Source organism: Armigeres subalbatus, chromosome 1, assembly GCF_024139115.2.
Source record: "Armigeres subalbatus isolate Guangzhou_Male chromosome 1, GZ_Asu_2, whole genome shotgun sequence".
In the NCBI taxonomy this organism is placed as follows: Eukaryota; Metazoa; Arthropoda; class Insecta; order Diptera; family Culicidae; genus Armigeres; species Armigeres subalbatus.
Genome location: NC_085139.1, coordinates 304,716,095 through 304,737,192, shown reverse-complemented (window position 1 = coordinate 304,737,192; position 21,098 = coordinate 304,716,095). Strand labels below are relative to the sequence as shown.

The 21,098-nt window shown below is 42.0% G+C and overlaps 1 protein-coding gene across 4 annotated transcripts in view; it reads left to right on the top strand.

Annotated features, from left to right (window-relative positions):
- The window catches only part of LOC134207864 (histone lysine acetyltransferase CREBBP), a 76,970-nt gene that overhangs the window by 32,686 nt on the left and 23,186 nt on the right, over positions 1-21,098 (top strand). The gene's annotated exons all lie outside the window — the stretch shown is intronic.

The window sequence follows — 21,098 nt, the reverse complement described above, 5'->3', positions numbered from 1 at the left end:
TTATCTCTCGCACCCCGACGAGACGACCGCCTGTGGATAATGGTTGAGAGGCTATTAGAATGCTCGTTTTTGGCTACGTGCTGTACACCTCATCTCGTATAGATACCGAATCATACCGATGGCAACTGGAGAGAGTGAGCGCCCAAGCAGTCAACAGAGCAGAGTTGGGCAACATAATTTTGACGAAAACGTATGACTGCAAGTACCGAATAGTCAATTTTGGATGTGCTCTTTGATTTTTTTCCTGCATCTAAAAAAATGGTTTCACACATACCTGTGCATCCTTCGAGTATTCTCTCAACTCAATTTGTTTTTACTTTGTTTTCAAGTAAAGAGAGAATTTGAAGTTCTCGAAAAAAAAAATCATTCGAATGAACGTCGGCCTCTCATTGCGTTGGGGTAATTGGGTTGAAATTTGGAAAATAAAAATGAAAAATTAGTTCCATTTGATAAAAATATCCGAATTCGAACATTTGTGGGAAACGTTTTAAAAAATGTGATTTCAAAATATTTAACACAAGGTTTGAAAACACTACGATTTTCATCAACAAGAATAGTAACTACTCCAATGCGGGAAATGATAAGAGCAAGGTGGAAAAAATCATATCATAAACCAGAAACTATTCGGTCGGTATCGGCACCGGAATGGAAAATCGAACAGGCGACGGACTGCTATAAAGACGTTTGTGTGTGTGCGTCTAATGTCCATTACGAGTTTGAGAGAGGCGAGAAAATGAAGATATTTTCTATTTGGGGTGCTACATTGTAACACCTGTGGAAGTACGGACCGCCGATTTCATCCTGATTTTATTTAGGGTAGCGAGAAGGAATTTCTTACATTCTTGCATCCGAAGGCCGGTGATGAGCTGGAGAGCGGCACATTATTGGCTTTTGAGGCCATTGACATGTGTCTACTCTATATTTTGCACCACTCAATATGACGAGCACACATCACGATAAAGAGCGTCTGGGAAATTAGAAAGGATATGTGAATATGCCGACAAAAATCTTGAAACAGAAGAGATAACGTTGTGCACTTTATTTTTCATTTGTAATAACATCATTGAATTCATCGTCAAGAGTCTGGACTTTCGGACTGATGAGCACTGATGAAGTAGGAGATTTAATCATTGCTCTATAACTAAGTATACAAACCTCTTTCCCCTTTTTTTACTGATCTGGATTTCGAGCCACTTTAAAAAAGGCATTTAAGCCTCTTGAAAGAAGAATGTCGAGCCTCTTGATGGAAGCTTCTTGAAGAAGGCTTACGAACCTCTTGAAAGGAGCCTCCCGTGACTCTTGATAGGAGCCTCCCGGTTCTCATAAAAGGAATTTTTCGAGCCACTTGAAAGTAGGCTTCCGCCCTTCTTAAAGAGAAGCTTCTGGGTCTCTTAAAGGGAGAGTTTCGAGCTTCTTCATAGGCAGCTTTCGAGCCACTTGAAAAAAGGCTTCTGAGCCTCTTGAAAGTAAGCTTCCACGCCTCCTAAAAAAGGCTTCCAAGCATGTCGAAGGGAGGCTCAAAACCTCTTGACAGGCGGATTTCAAGGTATTTGAAATGAAGTTTTTTCTTTCGAGCCTTGAGCATCTTGAAAAGACGCTCAGAAGAAGAATTCCGAGACTCTTGAAGAAAAGCTTCCGAGCCTCTTAGGAGACACTTATGACTTCCGAGCCTCTTAAAAGCACCATAGCAGCACACATGTTCCGCCCTGGTTACTACAGCTCATATAAGACCAAATTCAGTAACAAGCAAGTTGCTGCAACCACTTTTGTCTGACTTGTAGGGCAGACTTCCGAGCTTATTGAAAGGAGCCTTCCGAGCCTCTTGCAAGGAGGTTTCAAAACCTTGTAACCTGCACACGTCCGACGGCCTCGCAATAGCTGCAAAACAATTCTATCTACCGTGTAAATCACATCACACACATTATAACGATTACCTGTAAAATTATCGATGAAATAGAAATTTGTGAGATTTTAAATCAATATAGAAATACCAATAACCCATTAAATACGTTCACTCGATTAGAGAGATCTCTTTTTTTTAGGCCGTCTGATGATAGAGAATTTATATAAGACTTAAATATTTGAAAAAGCTGTGGACCTGATAACTTATGTCGTTTTCGTTTTTGCGGTGTAGCTACACTCGTGCTACACTTTTGCACTAAAAATGTTCGTTTTTGATTTTTATTTTTTTGATTTGAATATCGTAGTTACCCATAAATTTGAAAACTAAATAAATGTTATTCTGTTACTAAAGAGTCTATCAAACAGTCGTGTTTTATTAGGTTATGAGCCCAGTCATGCTTCCATAGTAACCGAGAAGACAAGTAAAAACAAATTCAACTGTAGTCGAGAAGCAAGGCGAAATGAGTCAATTAGATCAAAGCAAACTAGTGCAAGCGATGGTGCGTTTGTCAGTCAGCAGCGTAAAAAGCAGACTGACAAATCCAGTGTCAAGTGTTTCAAGTGTCAACGTTTGAGTCATTATGCCGCAGAATGCGTCAAAAAGGAATCAAAGGTCAAGCATGAAAGAAAAGGCGGTCGTCAAGCAGCACTGGACTGTATATTTGATTCTGGCGCAACCTCTCATATGTGCAACGGTGATGTGGTACTGGAAGATACGAAGGAAGTTTCGCAAAGGATAAACGTGGCAAACAATGGTGTGTCATGCATTGTTGCCACTGGAAATGCAAAGCTAGAAGCGGCAGTTGATGAAAATGTATGTTGATTGACAATTTCTAACGTTCTTCAAGTTCCTGATCTAGCGATCCACCTTCTATCGGTGAGCAAGATCTATGTTGGAATTTGCCAACTAATTACGAGGGTGATTTCCGAGATAACAATACCACAAAAAACGACCGTAGAATTAGGCTTTATGTTTGAGGTGGATATTATTATATTCCTGTAATGGAATGCATTTTAGGGTTAAAATTTACATCTTTTTTATCTTATTTGTTACACATGTGTTTATCGATCATTCAATGTTTTTGCCCTGCCATGACTTACGTTTAGTCCCGTTGTGCAGATTTGCGGGTCATCAGGTTCACAATGGTCGAACTAATATCACTCGTTCTGGCTCGTATCACCTGTGAAAGAAAGTATCACCTGTGAAAGAAAAGCCAACAATGCAGCTACATAGCAATGAGCCGAATGTTATTGATGCTGACAGTCAAGAAACAGAAGATGAAATTCAGTCTGCAGACGAAATTAGAATTGCGAAAGAAACAACTGACGACGAGACAGATTATGACAGTGCTAACGATAGAATTGTGACTATTGCTGCAGACGCTGTTGCGCTCCCTCCGCAACAAGAAAACACACTCAAGCGATCCAGTTCAGATCCCGGCGTGTACTATCATATGGATGGTGAACGAATAATTATCATAGCATTATCATTAACGACCAAGAATGGATTATGTATGTTAAGGATCGGTTAATGGCAACGTTTCAAATGAAAGATCTAGGAAAAGCTGAACAAATATTAGGAATAATGATTACACGAAAAACGAATGCTATAATGCTGGACCAAGAAAGGTATATCGAGGAATTGTTGGATCGATTGTGTCCAACAAGGCAAGTGGACTGTATAGACGATATTCGGATTCGGTAGCGAAAGAAAAACGCGTGTTTCTTCTACCGTCAACTGCACAGAAACTATAGTATATTTAATCAATAAGTTGTCTTGGGAAATACAGTTTTTAAACAGGTATCGATACAATGTTGTTGGCTCTACATTAACGACGTACATCTTCCCCCCGTTGAAATGTAATATTTCAATCCCTAATCTTCATCCAATGGCAGTAGGCATATTTCAGTTACTGCTCTCTTACATTCTCCCTTCATCGTTCTCAATGTAACCACTCGAATAACATTATCCTGGCCCGGATGAAGAGCGGTGATTCTGCCGAGCTGCCAGTACATAGGTGGAGTATTTGGCTCGATGATTAGCACTAGTGCACCGAGTCGTATCTTGGTAACCTTAAACCATTTTTGACGATTTTGTAGTTCTGGTAAGTACTCGGAGGTCCATCGCTTCCAAAACTGCTGCTGCATCGCTTGTAGAAGTTGCCATCGTGATAATGTAGATTCCTTCAAGTTGATGTAAGATGGTTCTGGGATACACTGCATTTCTCTACCAATGATGAAGTGCGCGGGAGTGGTTGCTGTTAGATCATTGGGGTCATCACTACATTGCGTCAGCGGTCGAGAGTTAAGTTGAGCCTCGATCTGCACCTGCATCAAGTGAAATTTAACAGATTTCACACCTGCTTCCCATATCCCACCGAAGTGGGGCTCCTCGGCGGAATAAAGCTCCAATCTATCCCTTGCTGCAGCAAAACTCGTTCACCTTCCTTGCATGTTGCTCCTCGGCAAATAGCTTTGCAAGCTGCTCCAACTCAGTTTGCGAACCAACAAAATTAGTGGCATTATCGGAATAGATTTTGATCACCAAACCTCTACGACCGATAAATCTTTTCAGCGCCGCAAGAAAAGCTTCTGTTGTAAGGTTTGACACCACTTCGACGTGTATAGCGCGGGTGCTCATACACACAAAGAGGCAGACGTATCCCTTCGTGATGACCGCTTTTCTCAACCCGGTGTGTGACTTAATGTGGAAAGGTCCAGCAAAGTCGACTCCAGTATGAGCCATCAGTTGAGTAGTTTTTACTGGATTGACCTTGAAGCAGGTGATGCATTCTCTAATAACCTTCCGGATGGTGGATTTTACATTGAGCGGCCAGTATCGTTGACGGACTACTGCTAACCGTGTAGGTTTTCTTTGTGTTGGTGTCGAATCAACGCTTCAGTGAAAGGATGTTTCGCAGGTAACAAGATCTGGTGACGACTTTCAAACGGTATAAACGCCCGCTTAATGCGACCGCCAACTCGCAAAATTCCATCCTCAGGGTCCATGAACGGGTTCAGACTTCGTAAGCGGTGTTTAGTTTCTGAATCATTGTGTAGCGCCAATATTTCTGGTCGGAAAGCTTCACATTGAACCAGTCGCACAATAAGTTTCAAAGCTTGAGTTGTTTCCTGAACAGTCGGTAGCCCTGTCACTATTTTACGCCTTTTCGAAATGATGTAGTAAGCAAAGCGCACGACGTAAACCATACAACGCTGCATCTTCATAAAGTTGCTCAACCTCCCAAAGATTGGTAGCCTTTCTACAGAAGTTGTTACTGCCAAACAGGAACTTGGTCGTATCTCTGGTAATTCACTTTCCGGCAGCACGGGTGGTTGAACAATAATATCATCATGACTTTGCAAAATTACAGGACCGTTCCACCACACGCATTGGTCGATCAACTTTCTAGGACGCTCACCTCGTGATATTAGATCCGCTGGATTATGGTTTGTAGGTATGTACCGCCAGTTGTATTGCTTCGTGAGCTGCTGTATCTCACTGACCCTGTTCGATACAAACTGCTGAAGTGTAGCAGGAGATTTCTGAATCCAGCTAAGAACGATCGTAGAATCGGTCCACAAAGTTATCGAGAAGAAATGAAGATCGATGGCATCAATAACTTTGGCTACCATACGAGATAATAGGACAGCTGCCATTAGCTCCGCTCTAGGGGTAGTTATAGCTTTGGCCTTACCAGCCTTTTTTGGTAGAAGTCGGGATTTACTGTACACAAGCTTCATGGTAACAGCACCGTTGTTTTGCACAAGGCGCGTATAGAGACAGGCCCCATACGCATCGTCAGATGAATCTCCGAATCCGTGCAGCTCCAGACGATCCATGTTTTCGCAGATGATCCACCGTTGTATTTTCAGATTGTTCAGTACGTAGAGCTCCTCTCGAAAATTACGCCATCGCTTTGCAAGATGTTCGGGCACTTCGTCATCCCAATTGATGTTCAGCATTCCAACTTCCCGAAATATCAACTTGGCTGCAGTAATTACTGGACCCACAAATCCCAGCGGATCAAAAATTTCGCTATGTTCCTCAAAATCTTCTTACGGGAAATACCTTCGCTTTCGTTCCTTGCTGGCTCCACCTGCATAGTAAACCAGTCCTCTTCCGGATTCCATGAAATGCCGAGTGTTTTGATGACATAAGAGGTGTTTCCATCCTTCACATTAAAATCGTTTCCTCTCAAATCAGTTGGAATATGCTGTAGAACCTTCTGCGTATTAGAGCACCATTTGTGCGCTTCAAATCCACCAGAATGTAGCAGCTTCTCGAGTTCTGTGCATAGCTTTACCGTGTCCTCAATTGTATGGCCACCGCTTAAAGCATCATCGATGTAACACGACCGCTTGATAACTGCTGCAGCCGCTGGAAACTCTTGTTGTCCGTCTTCCGCAAGTTTAAATAGTGACATGGTGGCCAGAAACGGCGATGAAGCTAAACCGTATGTAACAGTTTGCAACTGGAAAATCTTAAGTGGAGAAGTGCGCTTCGTTCGGTACAGTATACGTTGATATGGAGTATCGCTAGCATGGACCGAAACCTGTCGGAACATTTTTAGAATATCTACAGTGAAGACATACCGAAAGACTCGGAAATTCAATAGAATAGATTCCAGATCGTTTTGCATGGTACACACTTAATTTATTTCAACGGGCTCGGTAAACGAATTACCGATTTCTCAACAGCTGAGCTCTCGGTAGCCGCTCAGTAAAAAAGTTCAACAATTTACCGAGTCCTCGGTTTGCGCTCTCGATGATAACATGTCAAATATAACTGAGGTAATCTGTAAAAACTACTGAGCGCTCAGTACGAAAATACTGAATGATCTGTAAAAACCAAAGCAGACCTCTGTAATAAATATTACCGACCAAAATGTAATTTTGCATTTTTGGTATTTCATGGATAAAAAAAAATAGAAGTAAAACTTGTTTGTTCGAAAATATGTTTATTTTACAAAATTGTCATTTCCGCAGTGTTTTAAACAAAACCGACTAAGTCGATGGAAATGATTTTAAATATTACCTTATACATAGAACGGAACGGCGATTGAAGGCATGATTAGAAGTGCTTTCATGCCAAATCCTACCGTTACCGTCACCGTTCCTTTTCATTGCGTTCGGTACTTGATCCAATGGGTACAACGGTGCGTATCGGGTAATGTGAATCGAGGAGGAGGAAGATCAGTTTCAGACCTTCCGTAGACGGCGTGTTGGCGACGAGCAGCAACATTTTGATTTCCTCTACCCTCGGTACGCGGACGAAACAACTTCAACGATGCAGCAAACTTCTTAAAATTCAAGTAATGGTTTAATATATTTTATATTTTGTTCGGTTACTTCTATACTTACCGGATTATCCCCCAGCAAAACATGTTTTGGCTGCACATCTAAACAAGCGCGCAAACTACGACTTAAAATCCCGAAATCTTCAATACACAATATGGCGTCATGCATGAGTCTACTGGGACACGAACTCGGTAGAAGTAATACCGTAAGCTCAGCAGAGCACATTCGTTTTACTGATTGCTCGGTATTTTTTGTTGACATCTATAAACAGAGTTTGTTGAACAGAGCAACTCGGTTATTTAATTTACAAATATCCTGTAAACTGTATTACATTGCTGATAAGTCGGTATAATATATTACAAACATCAGTAAATTCTTCAAAATTAACCGATATCTCGGTTCAAATTCATGATTACCGGGCAAAATCGGTAAAAAATATTACCGAGGCGGAATTCTCGATTTAAGTGTGTAGGTCCAACTTGCAACACATCGTTTATCGAAACACCTGTGGATGTTGGCGCTGACCCATCGAAGACGACTCTTAATTTGGTCGTAAGGCTACCTGGTCGTAGCACGCAGTGGTGTGGCAAATAATAATTGGACCCTGGAATTTCATTCACGTTTGCTTCAATTTCTCGCATATGGCCGAGATCTTCGTATTCCTTGATAAACGCAGAATATTCCTCTTTCAATTCCGGATGATGGTCTAACCTACGTTCCAAACCAAGGAAGCGCCTTTTCGCCATGTCGAATGATTCGCCTAGTTCATCCTTTCGTTCATTGAAAGGCAACCGTACAGTAAATCTGCCTTCGGAATCTCGCTCGTGGGTACGCAAGAAATGTTCAATGCAGTCATTCGGTATCTTTGTCGTCACAGTACGAAAGTTGTCTGCTCCTTCAATACTCCAGAAACGCCGCAAAGTGGCATTTAAATCTTCTTCTTCGATTACGTTACAGAACATTAATGCTATGATTGATTTCTTTTCGGATAGCACACCTCCGACTACCCATCCAAGTTCGGTAGCAGAGAGCAATGGAAGATTTTCAGCCAGCTTCATTCGTCCTTCTTTCATCAAATCCCAGAATGTTTCCGCACCCAATAGCATATCCACACGACTCTTCTTATTGAAAGTTGGGTCGGCCAGTGCGAGATGTGCAGGCAAATTCCAGTGCGAAATGTCGAACGATTTCGACGGAAGCTCTTCGGTGATCTTCGGTGCGATTAGAAATTCAAGCTCCGCCGAATACTCCGATTGGCGAGACTTGATCGTAGTTCGTAGAACATGACGGATTCTAGTGGATCCACCATTCAAGCTGCTAACTTGATAATCCGTAGCGTGCTTCTTCAATGCCAACAAATTGGCGAACCTTTCGGTGACGAAATTATTCTGCGAACACGAATCGATTAGCGTTCGACACAGAAATGGCACGCTGCTTCGACCGTAAACTAGTACCACGGCCGGAGTAACCATCGTTGTGCACATTGTGACATTCTGTTCACTACGATCGGTTTCGGACGTACCAATAGAGGGCAGCTCAGAACGAGCTCTACGCTCGTCTGTCAAATGGGAACTCGAATCATCCGGGGACGTTTTCACCTACGTTTCATCATGCTTCTTCTCTTCTGGGTGCAGCAAGGTATGGTGCCTCTTACTGCATTTCCGGCAAGAGTTCGAAGAAGAGCAATCGGTCGTACGATGCCCTTTCTGCATACAGTTAAAACACAATCCAAACTTTCGGAGATGGTTGTACTTTTCATTAACACTGTTCTTTTTAAATTGTTCGCACTTATACAGTTCGTGTTTGTAGTCACACATAGTACACTTCTGTTCACTTGTCATAGCTAGAGTTCTCGATTTCACTGCCGGTCGAATCGGCTTCATATTGTCCACTGTTTTAGAGTTGGCTTCCATTTTCTCCAGGATCCGGCACTGCTTTTTCAGGAACTCTATGGTTCCGAGGTAATCCAGAAGAATACCGGACTTCTGTTCTCCTTCCCATGCCTTTCGTGTGTCATTGTCCCATTTAGACGACAGGAGATTCAATTCCATTCGTTCCCCTAAACCTGGCATTGGCGGACCTAGTTTCTTCAACGCTTCAACAATTTTCACACACGTGTCCACAAGCTTTCGGAGATCTACCGAGTTTTCCTTCTGAACTTTCGGTAGGGTAAACAGCGCCTCGATGTGTTTATCTTCGATCAGACGTTTATCCTCGAACCGCTCAGTCAGAATCGCCCACGCCGCTGCATAATCATTATTATTAATAATGTCTTGGTCAATTATGCCGGCTGCTTTGCCGATGAGGGAATTGCGTAGATGGTACAATTTAATTGCGGACGATTCTTTATCGTACCGTGCCATAATCGTTTGAAACATGTACTTGAACGAAAACCACGATTCATAAGTTCCGTCAAACGTTGGAAGTGGTGCTTTCATCTGAGGGAAGCTTTGGGACACTGTTGGCATGGATGTGGAGGAATATGGTGCGGTAACAGAAACGGTAGCAGTAACAACTGGTGTTTGCTCCGATCGACGCTCTTCATCCAAGAACATCGCAAGTCGGATGCTCAAATCGTTATATAGCGACTCAAAATCAATGAATCGCTGTTCTTGTTCACTTCTCCGTTCATCAGACAGGGCGAGGGCATAAATGGCATTTTGCAGTTCATTATATTCACTATAGCACAGTTCAACTGTTTTTAGGTGTTGTTGCAAAAAATGCACATTGCTCAGGTTAGGGTTCGGTTCTTCATCATTGGCTTCGAGTGCATGTTTAATGCGTGTCAACTTACCCTTAACCGCGACTCTCTAATGAATAAGCACTTTACGTTTTTCTTCCATCATTTTTGTTTTTTCCTTTTGTTGTTGTTCACTGATTTGTTCACCAATGCTGAGTATTGGGCTATTCACTCCCCTATTCTTATTCTCCAATTTTGAAGGCGTTCTAAACATTCTTCGCCATACGCACACACTAATACGAGCGAGTGCTACGAGCCGCGCCGACGAGGCCGAGCCCCACTACATTCGGCTGTTGCGTCAGCCAAATGCTCTGGAATAATCTTTTCCGAGAAGGATCGCGATTTTCGCGTCAAAAATCACGTCAATTGGTCACTGCGCGATGTAATCATAATATCCGGCCTAGAAGGACCACAAATTATGTCCAACAAGGCAAGTGGACTGTATAGATGATATTCGGATTCGGGAGTGAAAGAAAAACGCGTTTTTCTTCTACCGTCAACTGCACAGAAACTATAGTATATTTAATCAATAAGTTGTCTTGGGAAATACAGTTTTTAAACAGGTATCGATACAATGTTGTTGGCTCTACATTAACGACGTACAGATTGTAATACGATTGTAATCCGATCCGATTGTAATACAAGCACAAGTCCATCTCACAAGTAGCGCTCAAATCAGTGCGATTTTATTTGCTGGCTCCTGAATCGGTTCCGGACGTCATTAAAACACTAAAGGTTCTCTATGGACGTCCTGAGGTAATAATAAACAAGCTTATTCGAAATGTACGGGATTGACCGACGTCAAGAAGTGGCAAGCTGAAAGCATTGATCAATTTCTGAATGACTGTGTGCAATCTTACACACCATCTCATCGCCGCTGGACAACATGCTCACCTCTCCAACCCGGTCATTCTACGGGAAATGGTGGATAAGTTGCCTGCCAATGTGAAACTACAGTGGGCCCAACACTTGCTCTATACACCAGTGGCGGATCTGCATACATTCAGTGATTTCATGTCTTCTGTGGTGGAATCTGTAAGTAAGGTGGTCGTCTATGTCGATGGCCAAAGCAGCAAATTAGAGAAGGCCAGACCCCGTGACAAGGGATATCTTCACGCACATGCGGAGATTGATGCACCTGAGAAAGTGGCGAATAGGAGAAAAGATTTCGTGAAATCATGTCAGCTGTGTGGAGAAGATGGGCATCGCATAAGAGACTGTGGTAGATTCAAGGAAAGCAGTGTCGAAGAGCGCTGGAGAAATGTACAAACACTAAAACTGTGTAGAAGCTGCTTGAACTTTCATGGTCGTAGAGTTTGCAGAAGTTCCACCCAATGTGGAATTAACGGATGCCAGTTCCGCCATCACCCTCTACTGCACTCTAAGCCTTCGGACGTTAATGGAACAAACAATTCTACGTCCGCAGAGAATCACGCATATCATCACTGCGGGCAGTCTATTCTTTTTCGGATCATTCCCGTCACTCTTCACGGAACATCGAAGTCAATTAACGTGTTCGCCTTTCTAGATGAAGGGTCCTCCGGTACCTTGATTGAACAAAACCTACACTGAGGATACTGGCCGTAAGATTTTCATACGACCAAACTTATGAGAATGTTTCATACGAATAAAACTATGAAAATCGTAGGATCCTTTTCGATCAATTCTAACTTTTATTGGGTATCCAACAAAACAGTTTCTCGAAGCGTCGATGGGCATGTGGTGTGAACGCACGCCTCCTAACACTCTAAATAATCATCACGTCATATTCACGTGAAAAATCACGTAGCTGATCTATCTTGAACAAACGACGATTGTTACTTGATGTTAGTAATGTTCACCTGAAATTCACGTAACTTTTACTAAAAAATCCTGGTGAATATGTTTGTATGTACTCGTAAACAATTAAAGTGAAATTGTGTTAGTGTGATTGCAGCTTCGGTTTTTGCGGAAAACTAGCATTGTAACAATCTTCATGTCAGATTTACCTGAAAACAAATATGGTTCTCATCCACCATACTTTTCACGTGAGAGTGACTTGATACTCACGTAAGAATGAAAGACACATAACCTAAACATAATTATAGGATTTGCAGAGGTAAGCGATATTTCATGTGCAACTAGGCGGGGATTTTCCGAACCTGCATGTTCCCTCCTTGGAAAAAAAAATCAGCGGAAGTCGGATAAAATTTATAAGATTGGTAGAAAGTAATATGGACGAAGATGAAGCCTATAACTACCGTTTTCGGTAGCGTTAGTAGAAAATTTCTATTCCAGATTTCAACTGCCAAGACTGAACTACTTTTTGCTTGATTTAACAGCGGAAATAGCAGCAATTTTTGAGAAAGAAACTAGTTTCATCTTTTTCTACAAATCTAATAAATTTTATTCGACATTTTTCAGTAACTGATTTGTTCTCCAACAGTGTTTTCCCGAAGCGCAATGGCCGAATGACAGCATTTTCTGTCTAATGATAAAAACATCATTCTGCATCAAATGCAGTTCAACGCATCAAGTGCATCAACAATGCGAAGAAGTCTCCTGTTTACGGCTGCAGGCAGTCACTAGCTTATTTTGCATTCATTAAAAAACAATTTTGCAATATATTTCAAACCATGTAGTGGTTACCTGATGTCATATAGCTTTTACTGAAATTTCACGTAACCAGTACGTAGAAATCACGTAAAGTTCACCTGATCAAACACGTAACTACTTTCAAACTTCACGTCATTAGTACTGGAAAATCCAGTCAGATTCACCTGATAAATCACGTAACTCAACGAGGTAAAATTTTGTTCAGGTTACATGCCATTCAGGTCACTCTTACGTGAAAAGTATGGTGGATGAGAACCACATTTGTTTTCAGGTAAATATGACGTGAAGATTTTTCAGAGTGAATCACGACGTCCATGGTTCGAACCCGGGTGACACTATTGACGTAGGACTACGTCTGTGTTTTCTATATTGGGGTACACTTTACGATTGCAAAAATCGGGGACCGTCACGAAAATATGATAGACTTTAAACTTTAATAACTAAGCCGTTTCTCGATGGATTTTCAATTTTTTTGGACCATTCGATCAAGGATGAGTCAACGCTTCTTTGTATTTATTTGAAAATTCTGATTTTTAACTACTTATTATCGATAATTGATAAAAAGTTTAGAAATAGGTAAACTAACCAATCACGTACATGCATCACTAGCACAGACATCAAAAATCAATCACTTGCGGGTGTGGATCTAATCCTCAGTTTGAACAAGATTTTACGCATAGCAGACGCATCAAAGCTATCGTAGCGGAGCGGACACAGCATCACGGAGGCGCTAATAACATTTTAAAAGAAAATCCATCGCATTTGTGGTGGTGCTCGATGTGTTGCTGCAGATCATTCAACCTCAACGAACCAGAATTTCATATGACGGAAAGGTTGACCATAAAAATAGCACTGTGGCGAACCCGCACCACTAGTGCCGATACTGAAAATTTATAACAAATTGTGGTGTCAGTTAGTTGGAAAGGAACATTGGGAAAAGAAAATTGGTTCTTCTCAGAACCAACATTTTATGAAAAGAAAGAGGTAATTGCGAAAATGGACTGTTCCGGTGGGTTTGACGTGGTAGCTTGGTTGCTGTTAGTGATCCCATCCATTAAAATTCACTACATCATCTCCCTCCGACGCGCTATCAAATTCGCTATTTACGATTGAGTTTTGAACTTTGAAGAAAGTTTATTTCGGATACTCGGATCAACTTTCTTTTGTATAAAATCAATGAAGACGCCACCTTTGTGGAAACTATCTACCTACAGCAACTACCCATTAGTGAACGTCGCTTGGACAGACAGATGCCAGAAGATAATGTTTTGTAATATGAAGAAACTTCGTCTTGAGTTAAATTTCTGTTGTCATTCCTCGCAACAATACGCATCTTAGATAAACAACATCTCATAACCAAATTCAGAATCTTGCGAGAAAGTTTCATTTTATTCTTAGAATTCATCATTCTCCGAACGGTCCGTTGTCTGTGGAAACCCGATCGAAATGGCTCACGCGCGCCGAAAAGCAGCTTTCTTATATCTAATGAAGTAATTCCATTAGCCCCGCCCCTTCATTAATCGTTATGAGTGCACATTATATTTACATCATATAAGCTCTCAAAGGGGCGGGGCTTACGGGTTTAATTAATTAAATACAAGAAAGCTGCTGTTCGGCGCGCGCGAGCCATTTTGATCTGGATTCCACAGAAGGCGGTTCAACATTCGATGCAGCGGAGCGGACACAGCAGCACGAAGTGGGTGGCAGGGTGGCAATGCTGCAAATTTATTTCAACCTTTGGAGGCTCAGCGAAAAACCATCAAGTGGCGGTCGGACAGTTGCAACGCAAGGTGTCGACAAGCGTGTGGATGCAGTTAGTTATTGGACAGAAGGCGCATTGGGAAAAGAAAATTGGTTCTTCTCAGGACCAACATTTTATGGAAAGAGTTAATTGCGAAAATGGACTGTTTCGGTGGCATCGGGTTTGGCGTGGTAGCTTGGTTGCTGTTAGTGATTCCATCCATTCAAATTTACTGCATCATCTCCCTCCGACGCGCTATCAAATTCGCTATTTACGATTGAGTTTTGTACTTTAAAGAAAGTTTATTATGGATAGTCGGATCATCATTCTTTTGTATGAAATCAATGAAGACGCCACCTCTGTGGAAACTATCTACCATCGGTGAGCGTCGCTCGGACAGGCAGATGCCGAAAGATAATGTTTGGTAATATGAAGAAATTTCGTCTTGAGTCAAATTTCTGTTGTTACTCTTCGCAACAATACGCATCTTAGATAACCAACAGCTCATAACCAAATTCAGAATCTAGCGAGAAAATTTCATAAGATTCTTAGAATTTGCCATTCTCCGAGCAGAGCGGACACAACAGCACGTAGGCGGTCGGCGGTCGGACAATTTCAACGCAAGGTGATGTCAAGCGTTTGGATGCAGTTAGTTATTGGAAAGACGCATTGGGAAAAGAAAATTGGTTCTTCTCAGGACCAGCATTTTATGAAACGAAAGAGTTAATTGCGAAAATGGATTGTTTCGGCGGCATCGGGTTTAGCGTGGTAGCTTGGTTGCTGTTAGTGATTCCACCCGTTCAAATTAATTGCATCATCTCCCTCCGGCGCGCTATCAAATTTCCTAGCTACGACTGAGTTTTGCTCTTCAAAGAAAGTTCTTATCGGATTGTCGGATCAACCTTCTTTTGTAAGCATAAAGACCTTTTTGGAGGACACCATCCTCAAAAATGGTCGAAATAAAGGAGAAATAATCAGAATCAGAAGTGGCGTGAAACCAAACGCAAATAGATTTATATGCAACGTTTGGTTTTCACCCGCGATGTAAGCGTTCGTTACAAAGTAAGGATTGTGATGTCCCCGACTGAAAGCCAGTCGAGTGGCTTCAGCGGACAATAAGTCAAGTTAATTACACGGTTAGAGACTTCCATCCAACTGGGAACAACTATTCGACCTCTTGATTCAGTTGGCCTCCGAGCAGTTTGCTCAATGTTAATAAAACGACACACATTATTATGGCAAATACTATCAATTTCGAATAGCTACGTAGTCCTACGTCACCTTTGCGTACAACCCGATTGGGCTGCACCTTTGAGATTTTTTTTAACAAACTGAAAATATTTTATAAGATTGTCGTATGAAATGCATTCCATAAGAGAATCGTATGAAAATCAATACATTTTCTTGTGGTGAAATTTCAAAAGAGAAACGTATGATGTTCTTACGACCAGTATCCTCAGTAGCTGAGCAGTTGGAAATCAAAGGCCCAAACATGCCACTATGCCTTACGTGGACGGCGAACATGACACGCGCTGAGAATAAATCGCAATTGGTATCACTAGAAGTTTCAGGACTTGGTCGACAGAAACGCTATCGTTTAGAAAATGCTCGAACCGTAGAATGTCTCAACCTTCCGACACAAACATTACGTTTCAGCGAGCTACAAGATAAGTTCCGGCACCTTGTAGGATTACCCGTCAGTAGCTACGAAAACGCCATGCCGCAATTGTTGCTGGGTCTTCGTGATTTATCTCTAGCAATACCAAGGAAGATTAAAGAAGGAAATGGTGGACCAATTGCTGCAAAAACGAAGTTGGGGTGGTGTATCTATGGCAATCTCGGTGGCGAAAACACAATTCAGCAGTATAATTACCATATTTGCGAATGCGAAGATGAAAGCAAATTGGATGACTTGATGAAGGAGTACTTCAATTCCGATCACTGTGAAGTTGCCAGGAAAGGTGCGGCTGGTGTGGGATGCGGCCGCTAAAGTAGATGGTATCTCGCTGAACTCACTACTTCTGTCGGGTCCTGATTTATTAACGCCGTTGCCTTCTGTTTTATTTCGGTTCCGACAATTTCCTGTCGCAGTTACCAGCGACATACAAGAAATGTTCCACCAGTTGCGCATCATCGAGTCCGACAGAAATTCTCAGCGATTCTTGTGGCGAGAGAAGCGTACAGAAGAACCCCAGATTTTTGTTATGGCTGTTCGGAGCCACTAGTACGCCTTCCTTCGCTCAGTTCATCTAGAGCCGTAATGCCATGGAGTTACAAGAGAAATTCCCGAGACCGTCGATGAGGTGAAGGCAGTCTCGAACATTCGTAATTGGTCATCCAATAGAAAGGCAGTACTGGAGCATCCGGGAGAAAAAACGAAGGTAACGACTAAACTTCTTCCTGGTGGTAGTAAAAACACAGAACGCGTTTCGGGAATGTTGTGGGACCCTGAGAACGACAGGAGAGTATTTCCGAGTCATCGATCCGAAAGGGTCTGTCGAGGGTGCTTTAGTAACAGCAAAAACCAAAGTGGCTCCTCTAAAGAATGTCTCGATTCCACGGCTTGAATTAATGGCGGCGGTTCTTGGGACTCGTATTATATCATCTGTTGCGGAAAGTCACACGGTTCCCATTATTCGAAGACACTTTTGGACAGATTCAAATACAGTACTGGCTTGGATTCGCTCCGAGCACCGGAGATATCGCCAATTTGTTGCCTGCCGTGTTGGGGAAATTCTAACAACCACCAGAGAGAACGAGTGGCGATGGGTGTCGAGTAAACTCAACGTGGCGGACGAAGCCACCAAGTGGGGCGAAGGACCCTGTTTCGAGATTTCAAATCGCTGGTATAAAGGACCTGATTTTTTGTACGAGGATGAACAATTCTGGCCACAGCAATTCGAGCGAGTGTGCTCCACCGAGGAGGAACTACGTCCCTGCTATGTTCATCAGCTAGGACCGACATCAGTATTTGAGTTTGAGCGTTTTTCTAATTGGAATAGATTACTGCGAGCAACAGCTTACGTTATACGATTTGTCAAGGCTTGTAGACGAAACATGCAGGAACGTTTCACCAGAGGAACACTTTCTCAAATGGAGCTGCAGGAAGCTGAGATCCAATTATGGAGAGCTGCACAATCGGATGGATATGGAGAAGAACTTGCCACAATCAGAAGAAACAAAGGGGTGTCGGTAGAGAAACGGGTCCCACTGGAAAGAAATAATGTGTTGTGCAAGCTGACACCTATGCTGGACGATCATGATGTACTTCGTGTTGATGGTCGTATTGGTTCCCTAAAAATAGCTCCAGTGGATACAAAATACCCTATTATTCTTCCACGACGCCATCGAGTGACCTTTCTGCTCGTAGACAGCTACCATCGTAAATATCTTCACGCTAATTCGGAGACAATCGTTAATGAGTTGCGACAACGTTTCTACATACCGCAATTACGAGTGCTTGTGAAAGCCGTTGCAAACCGCTGCTTAAAATGCAAAATTGAAAGAATAAAACCAACTGTTCCAAGGATGGGACCCTTACCATTAGCGAGATTGTCACCTTTCACTAGACCGTTTAGTTATGTTGGGTTGGACTATTTCGGACCTGTCACGGTCAAGGTCGGTCGATCAAACGCAAAAAGATTCGACTTATCTACGCATTGTTGCATTTCTTGCATTCGAAGGTTTATTGCTCGAAGAGGTGCACCAGTCGAGATCTACTCGGATATTGGAAGAAATTTTGTCGGTGCTGGTCGTGTTTTAAAGGAGCAGATTGCGTGCATTCACGGAAGGGCAACTACGAAGTTTACCAACGCAAGGACACAGTGGATATTTATTCCACCATATGCATCGCATATGGGAGGCTCATGAGAGCGTTTAGTTGCCATGGTCTGTCGCAAGTGCAAAAATTAGACGACGACACACTGCACACCACAGCAGTTGAGGCGAAATCAATCGTTAACACGCGACCATTGACTTATTTGCCCCTGGGTTCGGAAGAGCAGGAGGCTCTCACCCCGAACCATTTCTTAATGGGATCATCTAGTGGCATCAAACAACCAGTAATGGAATCTACAGATCCTGGAAAAGCTACTCGTGATACATGGCACTTGATGCAGTATAACATCGACCACTTCTGGGGACGTTATGTCAAAGAATATCTGCCCACCTTGACCAGAAGAACAAAGTGGTTCGGCAAATCAAAACCAGTGCAACTTGGTGACCTAGTCGTGGTAATCGACGCAACGAAGCGTAACGGATGGTCTCGGGGTAAGGTATTAGAGGTAAACCCTGGGAAAGATGGCAGAATAAGGCAAGTGACGGTTCAGACATGCGACGGAATTTTCCGGAGGCCAGTTTCCAAGTTGGCCCTACTAGAGGTAAAGCAGAACGGTAAAGCTGAGGATGATGACCATCTTTACGGGGAGGGGGATGTTCCTACTGGCAACCCTTTCGTACCAAATGAGCTGAAGTCTGCCGCTATGGGAAAAAAAACTGTCATCATGACGGATGGGTAGCAACGTCAGAAACAGAAACTGATAACAAAACATAAAGGCAATGTGTTTACTTGCTATGGTGCAACGAGACTTGGGACAAATTTAACTTATCAGTGCTTATTCATTCAATTTTGTTTCATTTAAACATAAATAAGATCTTTGGTAAGGATTACTTAAAACTTTTGCATTATATACATTATATACAATTACTTCTTATTACCTATAGGGAATTATTTTTGTCTAACCTAAAAGTGAATTTGTTCGAGGAGCAATAGAAACTAGAGGCACTGAATTTGTAAGTAGATTTCCTTCTCAAAAAATGATATAGGTTAGAGAACCATTTGGGCAGCACCCCCTATTCCCGTCAACAACGTTCATTACTCGAGCGCATTACAACCGAATCACTTGTTTTTAGTACATGGTTAGTTTCTTTCGATATCTAGTGATGTACACACAATCAAGCCATTTGGTTGGAACGCGGTCGAGTTATTAACGTTGCGGACGGGAATAGGGGGTGCTGCCCAAATGGTCCCGCTCTCAACTTCAAATAATTACCAATTGCAGCTTGAAACATTACGCTGAAGAGAACTGTGTTCCGATCTTGTTCCCGAACAAATAAAATTATGGATTGAGGAAAATATATTCCCGAGTAGCACGCATGTTACACATAGATCACAGTAACTTATATATGACCAGATTCAGTCACAATTGAGTTGCTGCAACCAGATTTGCATGACTTGTGCTGCTTCTGTTGCTTAGAGCTTCTTGGCCCGAAAGCCGCTCTTAATTTCTTCTTGGACAATAATTCCTACTGAAAATTGGCCGGCCTCTCAACTCATATTATAAAGCTTCCTGCTTTTTTTTTGTGCTTAATGATAGTTTTGATAAATAGCCCTTTGTATTTAATTCATTTTTCGAGGATTATGCCAAATGGTCATTATGCCAAATGGCCTCGAGGTACCCAACAAATTATGCCAAATGATCTTTATGCCAAATGGCCTTTAGACATTTAAATCGTTATATCAAACGGCCTTATGTCATATGGGCTTCCCCCTTGAAGAAAGCCGCAGATGACTAATACCTACTCGTCAACGAAAACAGCTCATTGTACTTAAGAAGTTTTTCGTCACTAATACAAAAAAAACTATTGTGGCCGCAAAGGCGTGCATACAAAAAAAAAACTCTGAAATAACTCGCTATAATGATAAATAAATTATAGACCTTTTCAAGCGATTATCTTCGCCATGCCAATAAATCAGAATTTATTCTCCAAGCAAGAAAGTTCCTTTATAGTCGCCCTGAGTGTCATGCAATATCTTTGGCTTTAGAAGAAAATCTTATGACAAACTAATTAGGACGTTGACAAACCGAACCCAAGCTTTATTAGAAATCGTAATTAATTTGCTTTCTGCAGATGCAGATAACGGTATTTTTTTTTTCAAATTACTACAAGAATATTTTGCAAATCGTAATCTTGATTGATATTCTACAGTATTTTCTAGTCAAACAGGAACCTGCCAACTTCGAGCAGATATAAACCGATAGAACAGGTCTGTGATTCTGCGTAGTATACCGGTTAATCAAAAGAAAGCTATTAACAGACAAACACGACATCAAACCATCATCAAATACACGTCAGAGGGGGCTTGTTTTTCTGAGTTAAGGAGGAAATGCAACTACGGCAACTGAGTTCTCAATGTCATTGAACAGAGAAGTCGCGAAAACATAGCCATGAACAACAAACAAATTGCAGTACAAACATCTATACGCGATGTGAACTGATTAGTATAGCATTAGTATTGTCTTTCCCATTCGCTACGGAACGAGAATCTGCGAGGATCACAGTGATTTGCACTATGACGAAGATCAATGAACAGTCGATTTGAAGCGCCGGATGAATCGAAAACCTAATTCGAGGGGAACTACCAGTCCGTGAGAGCTTCGCCATTGAAGAGTGGGTGCACAGATGGAACAATGATGTGTAGGAAGCGAAACTTTCTCTGGGTGGGTTGTTTGTGTGCGAACACTGCTGCTCAAGAAGCGAAGCGTGGTGAGATACTTCCACCTCCTATGAAATTTAATACTGCTTATTTATTTTGTTGCGAGCACAAGAAGCGTATGAATGAATGGGTTTTTGCTTGCTGCGAGAGATTGCGATGCGCTCTGAAGCGCATTTGTGTCAAGCGAACGTCTCTCACAACTGGAGGGGCACGGCACCCGAATGAAAAGTGGATTTTGCATCACAAAAATTGTTATAATATCTTGAATTTATTCAAGGTGCTTTAACAAACTTTGTAATTGTTGAAACATATTTATTGTTTTT